General features: G+C 38.5%; 1 pseudogene; it reads right to left on the bottom strand.

Annotated features, from left to right (window-relative positions):
- Positions 1-8,623: 8,623 nt before the first annotated feature.
- Positions 8,624-8,909, bottom strand: LOC112625286 (annotated as a pseudogene).
- Positions 8,910-12,609: the final 3,700 nt, after the last annotated feature.

Genomic DNA, 12,609 nt, shown 5'->3' with positions numbered 1-12,609 from the left:
GAAGTTGCTTATCAACTTAAAAAGCTTTTGTGCTGAGATGATGGGGTTTTCTAGATATAAGATCATGTCATATGCAAACAAATATAATTTGACTTCCTCTCTACCTATTTGAATATGCTTTATTTCTTTCTCTTGACTGATTGCCCTGGCCAGAAGTTCCAATACTATGTTGTATAGGAGTGGTGTGAGAGGGCATCCTTGTCTTGTGCCTGTTTTCAAAAGTTATGTTTTCAGTGTTTGCCCATTCAGTATGATGTTGGCTATGGGTTTGTCATAAATAGCTCTTATTATTTTGAGGTATGTTCCTTCAATATCTAGTTTATTGAGAGTTTTTAACATGAAGAGATGTTGAATTTTATTGAAGGCTTTTTCTGTGTCTATTGATATAATCATGTGGTTTTTATCTTTAGTTCTGTTTTTGTGATGAATTACTTTTATTGACATGTTTATGTTGAACCAGCCTTGCATCCTGGGCATGAAGCCAACTTTACTGTGGTGGATACACTTTTTGATGTGCTGCTGGGTTCGGTTTGCCAGTACTTTATTGAGGATTTTTGCAACAGTGTTCATCAAGGATATTGGCCTGAAGTTTTCTTTTTTGTTGTATCTCTGCCAAGTTCTAGTATTAGGATGATACTGGCCTCATAAAATAGGTTAGGGAGGAGTCCCTCCTTTTCAGTTGTTTGCAATAGTTTCAGAAGAAATGGTACCAGCTCCTCTATGTACCTCTGATAGAATTCAGCTGTAAATCTGTCTGGTCCTGGGATTTTTTTGATCGGTAGGCTATTTATTACCGCCTCAATTTCAGAACTTATTATTGGTCTATTCAGTGATTCAGCTTCTTCCTGGTTCAGTCTTGGGAAGGTGTGTTTGTCCAGGAATTTATCCATTTCTTCTAGGCTTATTAGTTTATTTGTATAGAGGTGTGTATAGTATTCTCTGATGGTTGTTTGTATTTCTGTAGGGTCAGTGGTGATATCCCCTTTATCATTTTTTATTGTATCTATTTGATTCTTCTCTCTTTTCTTTATTAGTCTAGCTAACAGTCTATCTATTTTATTTTATTTTTTTTCCAAAACAAAAACAGCCCCTGGATCTGTTGATTTTTTTTTTTTTTGAAGGGTTTTTAATGTCTGTATTTCCTGCAGTTCAGCTCTGATCTTGGTTGTTTCTTGTCTTCTGCCACCTTTGGGGTTTGTTTGCTCTTGGTTCTCTAGTTCTTTTAGTTGTGATGTTAGGATGTCGATTTGAGATCTTTCTAGATTTTTGATGTGAGCCTTTAGTGTTATAAATTTCCCTCTTAACACTACTTTAGCTGTGTCTCAGGGGTTCTGGTACATTATCTCTTCTAATTAGTTTGAAAGAACTTCTTGATTATTTCTGCCTTAATTTCAGTATTTCCCAGGAATTATTCAAGAGCAGGTTGTTCAATTTCCATGTAGTTGTGTGGTTTTGAGTGAATTTCTTAATCTTGAGTTCTAATTTGATGTACTGTGGTCTGAGAGACTGTTTGTTATGATTTCAGTTATTATGCTTTTGCTGAGGAGTGTTTTACTTCCAATTATGTGATCAATTTTAGAGTAAGTGCCATGTGGCGTCAAGGAGAATGTATGTTCTCTTGTTTTGGGGTAGAGAGTTTGGTAGGTATCTGTTAGGTCCACTTGATCCAGAGCTGAGTTCAAGTCCTGGATATCTTTGTTAATTTTCTGTCTCAATGATCTGTCTACTGACAGTGGGGTGTTAAAGTCTCCCAATGTTATGGTGGAGAGTCTATATCTCTTTGTAGGTCTCTAAGAATTTGTTTTATGAATCTGGTTGCTCCTGTATTGGTTGCATATATATTTAGGATAGTTAGCACTTCTTATTGAACTAAACCCTTTACCCATTATATAAAGGCATTATGTAATGCTCTTCTTTGTCTTTTTTTTTTTATCTTTGTTGAGTTAAAGTCTGTTTTGTCAGAAATTGGGATTTGCAACCCCTGTTTTTTTCTGCTTTCCATTTGCTTAGTAAATTTTCCTTTATTCCTTTATTTTGAGCCTGTGTGTGTCTTTGTATGTGAGATGGGTCTGTCTAATATAGCACACCAATGGGTCTTGACTGTTTATTCACCTTGCCATTCTGCTGTTTTTTAATTGGGGCATTTATCCCATTTACATTTAAAGTTAATATTGTTATATGTGAATTTGATCCTGTCATCATGATGCTAGCTGGCTATTCTGCAGACTTATGTGGTTGTTTCATAGTGTGATTGATCTGTGTACATCAGTGTGTTTTTGTAGTGGCTGGTAATGGTTTTTCCTTTTCATATTTAGTGCTTCCTTCAGAAGCTCTTGCAAGGCAGGTCTGCTGGTAATGAATTCCCTCAGCATTTGCTTGTCTGAAAAGGATCTTATTTCTCCATCACTTATGAAACTTGGTTTGGCCAGGTATAAAATTCTGGGTTGGAAATTTTTTTCTTTAAAAATGTTGGACATTGGCCCCCAATCTCTTCTGGCTTGTGGGGTTTCTGCAGACAGATCCACTGTTAGTCTGATGGGCTTCCTTTTGTGGGTGACCTGGCCTTTCTCTCTGACTGCCCTTAACATTTTTTCCTTCATTTTGACATTGGAGAATCTGATGATTATTTGTCTTCAGGCTAATTTTTCTCATGGAGTATCTTATTGGGGTTCTCTGGATTTCCTGAATTTGAATGTTGGCCTGTCTTGCTAGATTGGGGAAGTTTTGGATAATATCCTGAAGTATGTTTATCAACTTGGTTTTGTTCTCTCTGTCTCTTTGAGGTACCCCAATAAGTCATAGGTTCAGTCTTTTTACATAATCCCATAGTTCTTGAGGGTTTTGTTTGTTCCTTTTCATTCTTTTTTCTCTAATCTTGTCTGCCTGTCTTACTTCAGCAAAATTGTCTTCAAGGCTGAGATTCTTGCCTCCACTTGGTCTGTCCAGCTATTGATACTTGTGGTTGCACTGTGATTTTATTGTGTTGTGTTTTTCAGCTCCATCAGGTCATTTGTGGTTCTCTCTAAACTGGTTATTCTGATTAAGAGCTCCTGTAACGTTTTATCATCGTTCTTAGCTTCTTTGGATTGGGTTAGAACAAGCTCCTTTTGTCCAGCAAAGTTCATTATTACCCACCTTCTGAAACCTACTTCTGTCAGTTCATCCATCTCAGCTTCAGCCCAGTTCTGTGCCCTAGCTGGAGAGGTGTTGTGATCATTTGAAGGAGAAAAGGCACTCTGGCCTTTTGAGTTTTCAGCAGTTTTGCATTGATTCTTTCTCATCTTTGTGAGCTTATCTTTGAAGCTGCTGACCTTTGGATGGGGTTTGTGTGGGATCTTTTTTGTTGATGTTATTGATGTTATTGCTTTCTGTTGTTTGCTTGTTTTTCTTTTAACAGTCAGGCCCCTCTTCTGTAGGGCTACTGTGGTTTGCTGGAGGTCCATTCCAGACTCTATTTTTCTGGGTCCTTCCCACACTTGAAGGTGTCACCAGAGGAGGCTACAGAACAGCAAAGATGGCTGCCTGCTCCTTTTTCTGGGATCTCCATCCCAGAGGGGCACTGACCTGATGCCATGGGAATGCTCTTGTACAAGGTTTCTGACAACCTCTGTTGTGGGGTCTCACCCAGTCAGGAGGCACAGGATCAGGGACCCGCTTAATGAAGCACTCTGGCTGTCCCTTGGCAGAGTGGGTGCACTGCGTTGGCAGCAAATGCCCCTCGTCCAGACTGCCTGGACTCTTCAGAGCCACCAGGCAGGAAAGACTATGTCCACTGAACCATGGAGAATGTGGCCACCCCTCCCTGCAAAGGGCTCCATCCCAAGGAGGTCAGAGTTCTGTCCTTAAACCCCTGGCTGCAGTTGCTGAAATTCACACAGGGAGGCCCAGTCTGGTGAGGAGGGATGGATCTGGTTCCCACCTAAAGAAGCAATCTGGTCACGATCTGCCATAGCCGCTGTACTGTGGGGAATTCCTCCCAGTCCAAACTGCCCAGTCTCCCTGGTACCTGCAGGGAAAATTGCCGACTGGAGCTGCAGTGATGGCTGCAGCCCCTCTACTCCAGGAATTCAGTCATCTTAGGCAGTCTCCAGCCTGCTGCCTAGAGTCTGCATAGCTATGTTCTTGGGACCCAAGGTCATGGTGACGTGGGCTCATAAGGGGATCTCTTGATCCACAGGTTGCACAGATCAGTGGAGAAAGTGTGGTTTCCCAGGCAAGGTAGCACCATCACTCACCCTTCCTCTTGGCTGGGAGTGGGAGCTTCCCTCTTCCCTGTGCAGGTCCTCGGTGGGCTGTCACTCCACTCCACCCTGCTTTTCCTCACTCTGCATGGGTCCCACCAACCACCTAGTCAGTCTCAGTGAGAGAACCTGGATATCTCATTTGAAGGCACAGGATTCATTCGCCATTTTCGTTCTTTTCCTGTTTACTTTTAATTTAGAAATAAACATTGTACATATTTATCACATGCAGCATTATATTTTGAAATATATACATTGTGGAATAGCTAAATGAAGTTAATTAACATATGCAATACTTCACATACTTATCATTTTTTTGCGGTGAGAACATGTAAAATCTATTCTCTCCGCAATTTTCAAAACTACAATACATTGTTGTTAACTATAGTCACCGTGTTGTGCAATATATCTCTTGAATTTTGTTCTCTAATCTAACTGAAATTTGTATCCTTTGACCAAGGTCTCCTTCACCCTACAACCACCCCATACCCCAATCCATGCTAACCACCATTCTACTCTCTATTATGAATTCAACTTTTCTATGAGTTTTGGGTCTTATATGTAAGTCTTCAACTTTTTTTGGATTCCACATACAAGTGAGATCATATAATATTTCCCCTTCTGTGCCTGGCTTGTTTAGCATCATGTCCTCCAGGTTCATCCATGTTGTCCCAAATGACAGGATTTTCTTCTTTTTATAGTATGAATAGTATTCTATGTTGTATTTTCTTTATCCACTCATTCATTGATGAATACTCAGGTTGATTCCATATCTTGGCTATTGTGAACAATGCCACAGTGAACATGGGAGTGCAGATATTTCTTCAACATATTGGTTTCATTTCCTTTGGATGTGTACCTAGTAGTGTGATTGCTGGATCATATGGTAATTCTATTTTTTATATTTTGAAAAACCTCCATACTATTTTCCTTAATGGCTCTACTAATTTACATTCCCACCAACAGTGTAAAAGGGTTCTCTTTTCTTCACATCTGTTCCAATGTTTGTTATCTTTCACTTTTTTATAACAGCCGTTTTAACTTGTGTGAGGTGATAGCTTTTAATTTGGATTTCTCTGCTGATGAGCAATGCCGAGCATTTTTTCATAGACCTGTTAGCCATTTGTATGTCCTCTTTTGGGAAATGTCTATTCACATTTTTTGCCCATTTAAAAAATTGGGTTATTTGTTTTCTTGCTATTGAGTTGTTTCAGCTCCTTACCTATTTTGGATATGAATCCATATTGTATTTTCTGCAAGTTGTTTATTCACTCTTGATTGTTTCCCTTGCTGTGTAGAAGCTTTTTAATTTGATATAATCTAATCTGTCTCTTTTTGCTTTAGTTGACAGTGCTTTTGGGGCCATATTAAAAAAAATCACTGTCAAGATCAATGTCATGCCATTTTTCCTCTATATTTTCTTATAGTAGTTTTATAGTTTGGGGGTCTTATATCTAAGTCTTTAATATGTTTTGAATTGATTTTTGTATATGGTAGGAGATAGGGGTCTAATTCATTCTTCTATAAGTGACTATCTGATTGTCCCAACACTATTTATTGAAGAGACTGTCATTTGCCCACTGTGTTTTCTTGGCATCTTTGTTGAAAATCAACTAACCATAAATGTGTGCATTTATTTCTGGGCTCTATTCTGCTCCATTGGCCCATATGTCTGTTTTTATGCTAGTACCACATTATTACTATTATTATTATTTCTCAAGATTGCTTTGACTATTCAGAGTTATTTGTGAGTCCATCACATTTTAGGATTGTTTTCTGTTTCTGTGAAAAATGTCCTTGGAATTTTGATACGGATTCCATTGACTGTAAATTGCTTTGAGTAGTATGGACATTTTAACAATATTAATTCTTCTAGTCCATGAATATGGAATATCTTGAGACCATGAACAGGGTCTCTCTCTGTCACCCAGGCTGGGTTGCAGTGGTGGGATTGCCCCTCACTATAACCTTGTACTCCTGGACTTAAATAATCCTCCCACCTCAGCCTCCTGAGTAGCTAGGACTACAGATGCATGCCACCATGCCTGGCTAATGAAGTCATCTTTTAAAATAAAATGTCTGGCATACAGGCTGGAACGTAGGGGACAATTGGAGCAAGTTGGCAATCTCTGTCTTCTTGTGGCTTCTCCACGTGACTAAATTGGTCTTCCTTATATATGGTGGACTTAGGGCATGGTGACTGGCTTCATCCAGAATGAGCATTTCAAGACACCCGGGTGGAAGCTGCAAAGCTTCTTATGACAATCTCAGAAGTGCTGAAGTATCACTTTCTCTGAACTCTATTGGTTAAAGCAGTAACAGGTCATTCCTCACAGAAATAGAAAAAAAAATTAAAAATTAATATCGAAACCACAAAAAGACCTTGAATAGCCAAAGAAATCCTGGACAAAAAGAATAAAGTTGGAAGCATCACACTAGCTCACTTTAAAAAAATGACTACAAAAAAGCTTTGTAGTCAAAGCTATAATAGTCAAAACATCATAATACAATCATAAAAGCAGACACATAAGCCAGTAGAACAGAATAGAAAACCAAGAAATAAACCTACATATGTACAACCAACTGATTTTAGACAGAAGGGCCAAGAACATTCACTGGGGAAAGGAAAACCTCTTCAATAAATGATGCTGGCAAAACTGGATATTTATATGCAGAAAAATGAAGCTAGCCCTCTCTCTCTCACCATATATGAAAATTAACCCAAAATGGATTAAGAATTAAATGACTACAAGACTTAAATGACTAGAAGAATGACTAGAAGAATTAAATGATTAGAAGAAAACATAGGAGAAATGCTTCAGAACATTGGCCTAGGCAAAGATTTCATGGAGAATATCTCAAAAACACAGGCAACAAAAGCAAAAATAGACAAATGAGATTATAACAAACTAAAAACCTTCTGCAAAGCAAAGGAAACAATCAACAGAGTGAATAGACAACTTGCAGAATGGGAGAAAATGCCTGCACACTATTCATCCAACAAGGGATTAATATTTAGAATACACAAGGAACTCCAACAGCTCAAGAGCAAAAAAACAAATAACATGATTAAAAGTGGGCAAATGAGCTGAACAGACGTCTTTAGAAATAAGAAATACAAATGGCTAACAGATATATAAAAAATACTCAACATCACTAATCATGAAGGAAATGCAAATCAAAGCCACAATGAGATATCATCTCATTCCAGTAACAATGGCTGGTATCAAAAACACAAAAATAACAAATAATAGCAAGGATGTGGAGAAAGGGAAACTCTTATACACTGTTGATGGGAATATAAATTAGTACAGCCATTATGGACAGCAGTTGTAGAGGAGCCTCACAAAACTAAAATTAAGCTGAGTGCAGTGGTGTGTGCCCATAGTCTCAGTTACTCTGGAGGCCAAGGTGGGAAAATAGTTTGAGACCTTCAAGTTGGCAGTGTGCAATGATCATGTGTGTGAATAGCCAATGCATTCCACCCTTGAGTCATGTGGCAACATAGTGAGAACCAATTCTTTAAAAAAATAACAAATAAAAAATAGAACTACAATATGATCCAGCAATCTCACTACTGGGTATATATCCAAAGGAAAGGAAATCAGTATGTTGAAGACATAGCTATACTTCCATGTTTATTAAAGCAGCGTTCACAATAACCAAGGTATGGAATCAACCTACATGTCCATCAACAGATGGATAAAGAAATTATGGGGACTGGGTGTGGTGGCTCATGCTATAATCCCAGTATTCTGAGAGATTGAGGCAGGAGAATCACTTGAGGCCAGGAATCCAAGATCAGCCTGGGCAAAAAAGTGAGACCCCATCTCTTCAAAAAGGTTTAAAAAATTAGCCAGGCCTGGTGGCATGATGTACTTGTAGTCCCAGCTACTTGGGAGGCTAAGCCTGGAGGATGGCTTGAGGCTAGGAGTTTGAGGCTGCAGTGAGCTATGATCATGCCACTGCACTGTAAAAAAAAGAAGTGAAAAGAAATTGTGGTACATATACACAATGGAATGCTATTTAGCCAGAAAAAATAACAAAAATGTCATTCATGGCAACATGGATGAGCTCGGAGGACATTGTGTTAAGTGAAATAATTCAAGCACACAAAAAAGATAAATACCACATGTTCTCACTCATATATGGAAGCTAAAATATTTGATTCATTGAAGTAGAGAGTAGAATGGTGGTTCCTAGAAGTTGGGAAGGGTAGAGGATAGTGAGGGAATAGCTAAAGGTTGGTTAATGGAGGAAGAAGCTCTAATGTCCTATAGCACTATAGGAGGACTATAATTAACAACAATTTTATTTATTTATTTTATTATGTAAATTAAGCCATTTATCATAGACTAGTGATGTCTCAAATTGTGGACCTTCTATTGGTCTTCCAATTTCTTCAGTATTCTGATGGCAACTTTACCATGACAGTAGAAGTGGTGTTATAGGTCCAGGCACCACCAGCTACCATTTCCATGCAGGAACCACAGTGCCAGGTTCCCACAGTTTGTCTCTTTATCTTGATTTTGCCACAGAAGGAGCAAGTGTCCTTGGCATGCTGGTAAATTAAAATTTTCTTCACTATTTTCTGGAGGGAGGTACCATAGTGGGTCCTGTATTCCTGTATTTATTGATAATTCTGACTTTCTTATTAGCTTTAATCATTTCACCACCAACTGGGTCTGAGCCCAGACAGCAACAACAATTTATTGTATATTTTCAAATAGCTAGAAGAGTGGATATTGAATATTCCCAAAACAACAACAAAAAATGTTTGAGATGACAGATGTGTTAATTACCCTGATTTGATCATTGCACATTGTATACATGTATTGAAATATCACCCTGTACCCCATAAGTAATTATTATGTCAATTAAAATTAATAATAAAAGGGAAAAAAGCAGTCATAGGTCAGCTAAGATTGGAGGTGAAAGAATAACCTCCCCCTCTCAATGTACCTTGTATGGTCAAAGACAGAGGTAATTCATGATTTCACAAATTCATGTGTTTCTAGAATATGATTAGTTCATATGTGTAGAGAGACTGATGTCTATGTAACCGAGAAGTCATGTTTGATCAGATCAGGTTTCTCCTGGGCAAGGGGAACTAGAAGAGCAGGAACAGAATCACAACTTTCAGCAGGAAAGGGAAAATACCACATCTCAGCTGCTGTTCTGGGACCAGGATTCTTTTAGCTGCATTTTAAGAAAATGAAAAATGACTGCCAGCACGAGGCTCTCTGGGGAGGCCCCCAGTGGTGTCCCAGCCTTGGGCAACTCTTGCTTGGTGCCTGTGCCCTGGGAGCTTCTGGCTTCGAGTTCCTTCAGTGTGCATTGTTCCAGCACCCCCAGCTCTGCTCTCACAAACCTGTGGTCAGTGTTTCCTCTCACTGGTTTAGGTGAATTTTTAGTCTCTACAGTTGTAGTCTCTAGCCATGCCCAGCTGCCTATCTGGAGCATCCAACCTACCAAGGATTGTTTTTCTTAGTGTTCTGGTTACAAAGTTGACTACATGTGGAGTGGTTTTCCCCACTTCATGTACCCCATAAGCTCTGTGACTTTTAGTGTTGATTTTGCAGAATGTGAGGCTTTTCAGTAATGTAAATTTTATATGATAGCAGAAAATTCTGAACTATTTATTCACCATTCATATAAAGCACCAGCCCTTGGAGAGAAGCTGCTTCCATTCTTGGGGTAATATTCTAGACTGGTTTGGAACATTTTTTGCCACAAAGAAATGATGCTTTAGAAATCCTGGAGAAAGATATAAAAACCAACTTAAAGGAGAATCCTATTGGCCAAGTTCTGATAATTTAAGTATACAAAATAAAATAATTATAGTTAATTAAAATATGTTGGGTCATGAAAAGCCAAAGTCAACAGTATTCAAAGAAAAATGAGAGCTTTCTTTTAAAATAACACATGATATACTTGGATAGCATTTCTTCAAATGAGCAAAGATGTTATTGACTTTTAGTTGTATGAATAGTTCAGTATTGTAGATACACACATACACACACAAACACACACACACACACACACACACACACAAGTGGACAAAATACATGTCAGTCAAAGACTAAAAAGATTTTATGCCCAGATATGGGACGTCCTTGTTCATTATGGCAACTGAGATACATTCATCATATGCTGAATTATTAAGACAATCTGCAAAGCCTTAAAATTCACCAACACTTCCATATCACCTAGAAATTATAGGTAGCAGTAAAACATTAAGGTAGGAATTTGAAAAAAATAAACTGGCTAAGATATTTGCAGAAACTAGACTCAGACAGAGGTCTTGTCCTCAAGCTGTCATGAACATGAGATTATCAGGCAACAGAAAGATGGGACTCTTCCCCTTACTCTTGAGTGGACAGGCTCATGAAAGCACTTGCTTTCTTAAGCCTGTGGCCTGCCACTTACATTTATTTGATGGCATATTAATCTAGTGTAAAGCACTAATCAAATTCATCAAACCTTTTCACTCATAAGATGTAAGAACCCTTTCTCCCCCTCCTACATTTATCTCTCTTGGATCTGAAGGTACTCAGATAAAACGTGTATCCTTGAGTGGAGTGGATTTTATCTTTTAAACAGACAAATACATGGACATCTGCTTGCTGGCATTTATTTGCTGTTTTGTGATTCTAGCAGCTATTCCTGGTTACTCTTGGTTACTCCCTTGATTTTTTCCCCTTGTTGTGCATGGTCACCAAAAAGAACTGGACAAAGACTTCCCAGGAAGAAAGAGAGAATCTCAGGCCTCACACCCTGGACCACTGTAGAGGGATAGGGAAAAATTTTGTCCATCTAATCCCAAAATGACTTTATGGAACCTGAAGGGTTTTTAGGGAGGAACATTGAAAAGACAATTCATGCATGGCATTTGCTGCTCTTCAAGGAGAATAAGGTTTTAATGTTTCATATTTTGGGTTTGTGCCCAAAGGACCAAGACATATAATGGTTTTAGGAACATGTGAAGGTAAATTATACCAGAGATTTTCAAAAAGTATTTCTTGGACTAAAATATGCTGATACAGAATTGTTAGGCTCATAAAAACGTGTTTGAGTTACTCTGATAAAGAAAAGGAAAGGGGGAATATGTTTTAATGAAAAAATTAAAAAGGAATATGTTTTAAAAGTCACTTATGTAATAACTAGAGACATAATTGAGACAAGTGAAACTAAAACAGAGGGGAAAACTGGGATAAAGGGACTCTATAGAACTTAGGTAAAGTTTGAGGCAATTTGAGAGCAGAGTCCAAGGGTGAGACATTAAAAATCAGAAAGTGGAAGGCTTCAAATATCACTCACATCAAGTAATTTTAGCCAAGCTTATGGCAGGCATAGTGACAAGGATTTTTAAAATTTGTTTTTGCAAGAAACAAGAGGCTTGCTGAGAAATCTGCAACACCTACACTATAAACTGTGACATTTATGCCACGCTACCAGATGCTTCTTTTGGAAGTCTAAACAAAACAAACAAAAATAGTGGATGCTGTATATTCCTTTTTTCTCTGTGTTGATGGAATAGGAAGTAATTTTTCACTTTATGAAATACCTGCCAGCTCTGAGATGACTTTATGGACTCCACATTGGGAGTGAACTCTTTGCAAAACTGAATTTCACCTGAGTTGGAAGTTGGCCAATAGAAGAGTCTCTAGCAGATCTCAGTAAAGTCATGTGAAGCCTTGTTTCTTTTATAATACACAAAACGGTACAGTGGAGATCCCAGGGAAGAAGGAAGTGATAGATTCTACTTGGGTGGAATGAGGTGAGAAAAACTCATGGAGGAAATAATCCACAAACAGATTATTCAAAGAAGAGCCTCTAACCATGCCCAGCTGCCTATCCGGAGCATCCAAACTACCAAGGATTGTTTTTCTTAGTGTTCTGGTTACAAAGTTGACTACATGTTGAGTGGTTTTCCCCACTTCATGTACCCCATTTGCCAGGCAGATGAGATGGAACTTGGTGGGGAGGCCAGAGGTACCACCCAGAAAGCAGGCAGCAATATAGGCCAAGACATAGTCGAATGATATATATAGTCTGGTGAGTTTGTAACTGTAAGCAGTTATACTTGGTGCACCGGCTTGAACTTTGGATGTTAGGAATGGGGCAAAGCACCATGAAATACAATCTGGGTGGTAAGCAGGGACAGATGCTAGATGTCCTTGTACACTGCACTAAAGTTTGCTCTTTCATTTATTTAATGAATGCATGTATTAAGGACCTACTCAGTTCCAAGTCTTGGGGAGACAGACACAATTTTTTTGTTTGTGTGGCACTTACAGTATTAAAGGGGCAGACAGACATTAAACCTAATCATATGACTAATTATTTATTTTTACTTGTGATAAGC

Source organism: Theropithecus gelada, chromosome 5, assembly GCF_003255815.1.
Source record: "Theropithecus gelada isolate Dixy chromosome 5, Tgel_1.0, whole genome shotgun sequence".
Taxonomy (NCBI): domain Eukaryota; kingdom Metazoa; phylum Chordata; class Mammalia; order Primates; family Cercopithecidae; genus Theropithecus; species Theropithecus gelada.
Note: the sequence above shows the minus strand (reverse complement) of the source record. Positions and strands in the feature narration are given on the sequence as shown.